Below are 5,971 nucleotides of genomic sequence, written 5' to 3' on the forward strand. Positions count from 1 at the left end.
AAATTAAATCAAGGTCCAACCTGAGGTTCTCCTATCTGAGACATCTGTCTATGGAAAGAGACACGGGAGAGGGTCTGAGTGTGAGGTTGGGACTGGCAGCCACTCCTCTGCTTACTCTTCTGGGAAGGCCTGTCCCAATGATCCCCAGTCCCTCCAGCCCTGGAAAATCTCATTATCCTCCCCATGATCAGAAAGAGCCCCTATGATTATAGGTCTCAGCTGAAGCTTTTAAGGGTGTCTACCTACTGCCAGAATGCTTTTTTTGCTAGAATAAATAGAATAAGAGAAAAAAGCAGCAGCGGTGGATAGTGGCTGTGAGGTGAGGTTTCCTCTATCTTGCCATGTTGAAACAGGGATTTGGGGTTCATAGATTATACTTTTGAATTCATATGTAATTTTTCATAATAAAATTTTATTATTTTTTCACAATAAAACTTTAGACAAAATATTTTGCTCTGTAGTGAGTTGGCACAGGTCCAGGCCTGCCTTTGTTCATTCTTCAGTGTCTACTGTTAAACAGTCAAAGATCTCTAAGGGTCCGATGAGCAGAGTATCCAGGGGTGTGACCATAAACCCCTGGAAGGAAGTGTGCTCAGGCAATGTGGCTACAGCAAACACACTGCCCAGGAACTTATGATGCTCATAAACAAAATGCTTCACTTCTAGAAGGTTCTAATATTTTCTTTGAAGTCAAACACAATGTGCAGAAATTTGAAGGTAATTTTCTGAAAAAGATTGTTTGGAATTATCTGGTTCCTTGTTTGTCAGAAATAGGAAGAAGTGGGTGGGCCTGAGAAAGATGTGAACAGGGTTGGAGCAAGATGGTGGTGCAGGTGGTTCATCTGGAGTCTGATGTTTTCCTAGTTTGTCTTAACCATGCTCTGAGCACAGAAAAGGAGGAGGTGATGGGGCTGTGTATAGGGGAGGTTGACACCATCTGAATTGTTCGTATTCATTCTGTTCTCATCCTGCAACTTTCTGATAAGAGTAAAGACCCAGTACAAATTTCTCCAGAGAAGCTGTTTGCAGCCTCAATAAAGGCAGAGAGGTTGGCTGAACTAACAGGTCACCCCATGAGAGTTATGGGCTGGTATTATCATTCTCATATAAGTTTGGCCTTCACATGTTGATGTTCACACACAAACCATGTACCAGATGATGGATCAAGGCTTTCTGGGACTTATTTTTTCCTGTTTCATAGAGGATAAAAACACAAAGGCTGGTTGAATACTGTACACTTGCTTCTGTCCCAAATGGGCCCGAAAGAGCTCAGATTATGAGAGAATTGAAATCCCAATCCATATTGTGCCTCATGTCACCATTGGGAAAGTGGCTTGAATCAGCAGTGGAGCTCCCCAAGATCCTGTGCAAGGAGAAGCATGGTGCATAAAGGAGGATCCACAGCCTTACACATCTGGACTCAATAACCAAGATCCATAATAGCTCAGTGTTTACAATGAATCTGTGCAATCAGATGTCAGCAGTCAGCGGGTCTCTCCTACATTGGTTGGAAGACAGACTGGAGAAAAACCAACAGCATTTGCAGGAGTTGCAACAAGAAAAAGAAGAGCTTCTGAAAGAACTTCCTTCCCTAGACTGAAGCAGCTGACAAAATGGAAGGAAAATATCCAACATAAAATTAACATAAACCAATTCTGATGAAACAAAAAATTAGAGGATTCACATTATCTGAATTCACAACTTTTACTATAAAGCTACAATATTCAAGATGGTATGGTATTGGTAGAGAGAGACACACAGATCAATGGAACAGAAGATAGAACCCAGACATAAGTTCACATAAACATGCCCAACTAATTCTGATAAAATTCAAAAGCAGTTTAATGCAGAAAAGATACACTTTTCAACAAATCATGCTGAAGTAATCTACTGTCCATGGGCAAAAAACAAAATAAAACTCAACTAAACCTCACAGTTTCTCTGGTGTGAGAAACTAAAAGTGTAAATAAGGTTCAAATGATATAATTTATAATGTGAAATAGGAATAAAAGGTCTAAAGGAGTTGGGGAAGTGGGAAGGGTAGGGGACAGGAAAGAAGAGAAAAGAAAAAATATGAGAAAAGGAAAAAATGGAAACAAAGTCTCTGTAAATAGGGAAGGGTGGAGGGGGTGAAGGGAGAGTGGGGAAATGGGGAAAAAATAAGAACTAAGGTACATCATGTAAAGGTACAAGATCCCAATGATGAATGTAACCATATTTTATACCTAAAATGTACCAATAAACTTAATGATAAATTTTTTAAAACTCATCTCAGAAATATATCATGGACTTAAATGTAAGATGTAGAACTATACAACTTTAGGGTAAAAGTCATAGCACAAAAATCTTTAGGAGATAAGTTATTGGACTTCAAAAGTATGACCTGTAAGAGAAAAAAGTTGACATATTGGACTTTGTCAAAATTTTGAAAATTTCTCTGTAAAAATATAATCTAAGAAGAGGAAAAGACAAGCAACAGGTTGAAATTATTTTCAAATCACAGAATGTCTGATCAACGTGGAAATACACAGTGAAATTAAGTTGAACAATAAAAAATAATCCGATTAGAAAATCAGCAAAAGATATGAATGAACATTTCACCAAAGAGGATATATGGATGACAGGTAATCACTTGAAAAGATAATAAACTTTATAAATCATCAGGGATTGCAAATTAAAACCACAATGAAATATGACTTATCAGAATGGCTAATGGGAAAATAGTGGAAATGCCAAATGCTGTTGCGGATACAAACTAGATTTCTCACATGTTGATGATAAGACTGTAAAATGGTATAGCCAGTCTGGAAAAGAGTTGAGAAATTTCTCTGAAATTAAACACACTCTATTTACCCAGAAAATGCACTTCTGGACATTTATCCCAGAGAAATTAAAAGCTTTGTTGGCATAGTAACTTATGCAAAAATTTTCATAGCAGTTTTATTCAAAACTAAAAACAATACAGAAGTTCTGCAATGGGTAAATGGTTAAACAAATCATCTGTACCTTCAAATGCTACCCTGCAATGGAACCGAACAGACTATATTAATACATACAACCTTGGGACCTCAGAGGTATTAATGATGAATTTAAAAAACAATATCAAAGGGTCACATTGTATGACTACATTTGTACAATAGTCTTGAAATGTTAAAATTATAGAAATGAAGAACAGATTAATGATTGCCAGGGATGGGGGCTGGATGGGTAATGGCTTCTGTGTGACTCTACAGGCATGACTCTATGTGGAGTTCCTTTGTGCTGATGGAACAGTTTTGTATCTTAATTGCAGTGTTGAGAACATGAATTCAAACTTATGCTAAAACTATGCAATCTGTACATACAAGTGAATGCATGTAAAATTGTGAAACTGAATAAAATCTGTAGTCTGCTAGAAAGAAAAAGAAAGAAAGAAAGAAAGGAGAGAAAGAAAAGAGAGAAAGAAAGAAAAGAGAGACAGAAAGAAAGAAAAGAGAGAGAGAGAGAAAGAAAGAGAGGTCAAGGGAAGCTGGTGTTGACCTTTGCAGATGTGCACCAAGGCCAGAAAAGCGGTGTGGCCAGGTGACACAGCATGACATGTTGATATGGCTGCTTGTGTGACAATGTGTCCTCATCCCTGGGCCTTTGCAGGGAGTCTTTGAAAGTTTAAAATCTGTTTTTTTGATTGGCACACAGCTTTGTCAAAGGACAAACATGAAGACTGAAAGTGAAAAGTCTCCAGGAGCCTGAGGATTCTGCTCTGTAAAAAAGGGTCCCACCCATGACTGGGCTGTCTGGGGTCTTCTAGATTCATTGTCCCCATTCTCCACCATGGTATGAAGGTCTGGGGTTTCTACTGAGCAACCTAGAGAGGCTCTTCTTGCCTCTAGGTGGCTGTGCCCCTAACAGAGATTGGAAAAATAGCCCAAGCTACATTTAAAGAAATGCCCCCAAACATTCTCCATTCATTGCAATGTTAGGCAGCCCCTAGGCCGCTGGAACAGAAGACGCCCTGTGTCCGTCTCTCATCACTTCCTCCTTCACTCTCTTTTTTCTTTCCCTTTTAAAAAATGTACATTACTCATTTTTCTTCTTTTTCTTTCCTCTCTCCCTTTTATTGATTTTTAAGAGACATACAATAATTGTACATCGATAAGGGAGTATTGGGTGATGTTTTGATACATTTATACATTGTGTATTGATCAAATCAGGATATTCAGGTTATTCATCAACTTATAAATGAACATTTTTCATTTCTTTGGTATAACATTCAGAGCTCTCTATTTTGAAATATGTAGCACAATATTGTTAATTATAATCACCCTTCTATATAATAGAATATCAGAACTTGACTTTTTAATTTAAAAATAACACACATACTTATTGTTTCCAAAAAAAAAAAGCCAAGCCACACACACATGGAATAGGGCATACCTTTACATTATGTCTGTAGCCCTTCCAGAAGCAAGGTCCTGATTTGCCAGAACTTTCTCAAACAATTAAAGAAATAGTTACTGTGCCCTCCAATGTCCAAATGGGAGTGTTCTGAGCAGGATTTTTATGTCTTGCAGTTCACAGGCCTTATTTTTCTGGATGAGGAAAATTAGGTACCACACATTCCTGTACAGCCTCACCACTTCCTTTCCAGGAAGACCCCTGCAAGTACAGAAAGGCTGATCAGTAGTGGGCACAGAATGACTTGATACTATATGCAATGTGAAGAGAAAGAGCAGAGCAAATAGTGAAATTACGAGAACCACCAGTTCTACATAACATCAGTCATGCCACACTTCACAGGACACTAAGGGACTCGTTTTTAAGGAGGCTGTTCTCTTAAGTGAAATAAATAAGACACATATGTGTAAATACCGAATAGTTTCTCTAGTGTGAGAAACTGAGAGTGTAAATAAGGATTAAAAGGATTAAAAACTAATAATTGATACTTTGAAATAGGAAAAGGTCAAAAGGGGTAGGGGTGGTGGGAGGAGATGAGGAAAGGAAAGAATGGAAAGGAAAAATTATGAGAAAAGAAAAAAATGGAAATGAAGTATGTAAATAGGGAAGGGTGGAGGGGAGAAGGGTGCACAGGTAATGGGGAAAAAATAAGAACCAAGATACATCATGTACAGGTACAAGCACCCAATGATAAATGTAAACATATTGTATACCTAAAATGTACCAATAAAAGAATTTAAGGAAAAAAAAGGTGAACCCCCATCTTGGGATCTGCCCATCCCCAGGTGGGTGGGATGTGAAGGGAAGGATCCTTTCACAGACAAGAATGAAGAATGCATCCAAGATCACTCATGGATGTACACCCTGATCTTTCAATTATTCATAAAAAATCTATAATAAGTTAAATTTTAATAAAAGAATGTATTTGTTGGATAATTTTTTATTTACATATTAATTGGTACATTTTAGTTATACAATACATTTACATTTATCATTGGGTGTTTGTACCTGAACATGATGTATCTTAGTTCTCATTTTTTCTCCCATTACTACTGTGCCCTTCACCCCCACCACCCTTCCTTATTTATATGGACTTTGTTTCCATTTTCTCATACTTTTTCCTTTCCCTTCTTCCTTTTATACTTCCCCTACTGCCAACCCTATCCCTTTGGATGTTTTCCTATTTCAAATTATCAATTATTCATTTTAATCATTTTCATCCTTATGTACACTTTCAGTTTCTCACACTAGAGATACTATTCAGTATTTACACATGGGTGTCCTATTTATTTCACTTAAGAGTATGACCTCAATATGCATCCATTTAGAGCTCCCCGCCTCCATCCCAGGCTCCTAGGGCAGAGAAGCTCAGCCGGTCCCAGCACCCTGAAGGTCCCCACCTCCATCCCAGAAACCTAGAGCAGAGAAGCTCAGCTGGTCCCAGCACCCAGAAGGAAGCTCCCCTGCTGCCATCCCAGGCTCCTAGGGCAGAGAAGGTGAGCCACGTGGGTGCCAGAAGCACCCGCCCTGAGGAAAT

The 5,971-nt window shown here is 38.4% G+C and overlaps 1 pseudogene; it reads left to right on the plus strand.

The window, feature by feature from the left end:
• Nucleotides 1–800: 800 nt before the first annotated feature.
• Nucleotides 801–1,600, plus strand: LOC101717227 (lys-63-specific deubiquitinase BRCC36 pseudogene; annotated as a pseudogene).
• The last annotated feature ends 4,371 nt before the right edge of the window (nt 1,601–5,971 follow it).

The sequence above is a fragment of the Heterocephalus glaber genome, unplaced genomic scaffold (assembly GCF_053883595.1).
Source record: "Heterocephalus glaber isolate CG9 unplaced genomic scaffold, H.glaber_assembly_v1.0 deba00000347, whole genome shotgun sequence".
In the NCBI taxonomy this organism is placed as follows: domain Eukaryota; kingdom Metazoa; phylum Chordata; class Mammalia; order Rodentia; family Bathyergidae; genus Heterocephalus; species Heterocephalus glaber.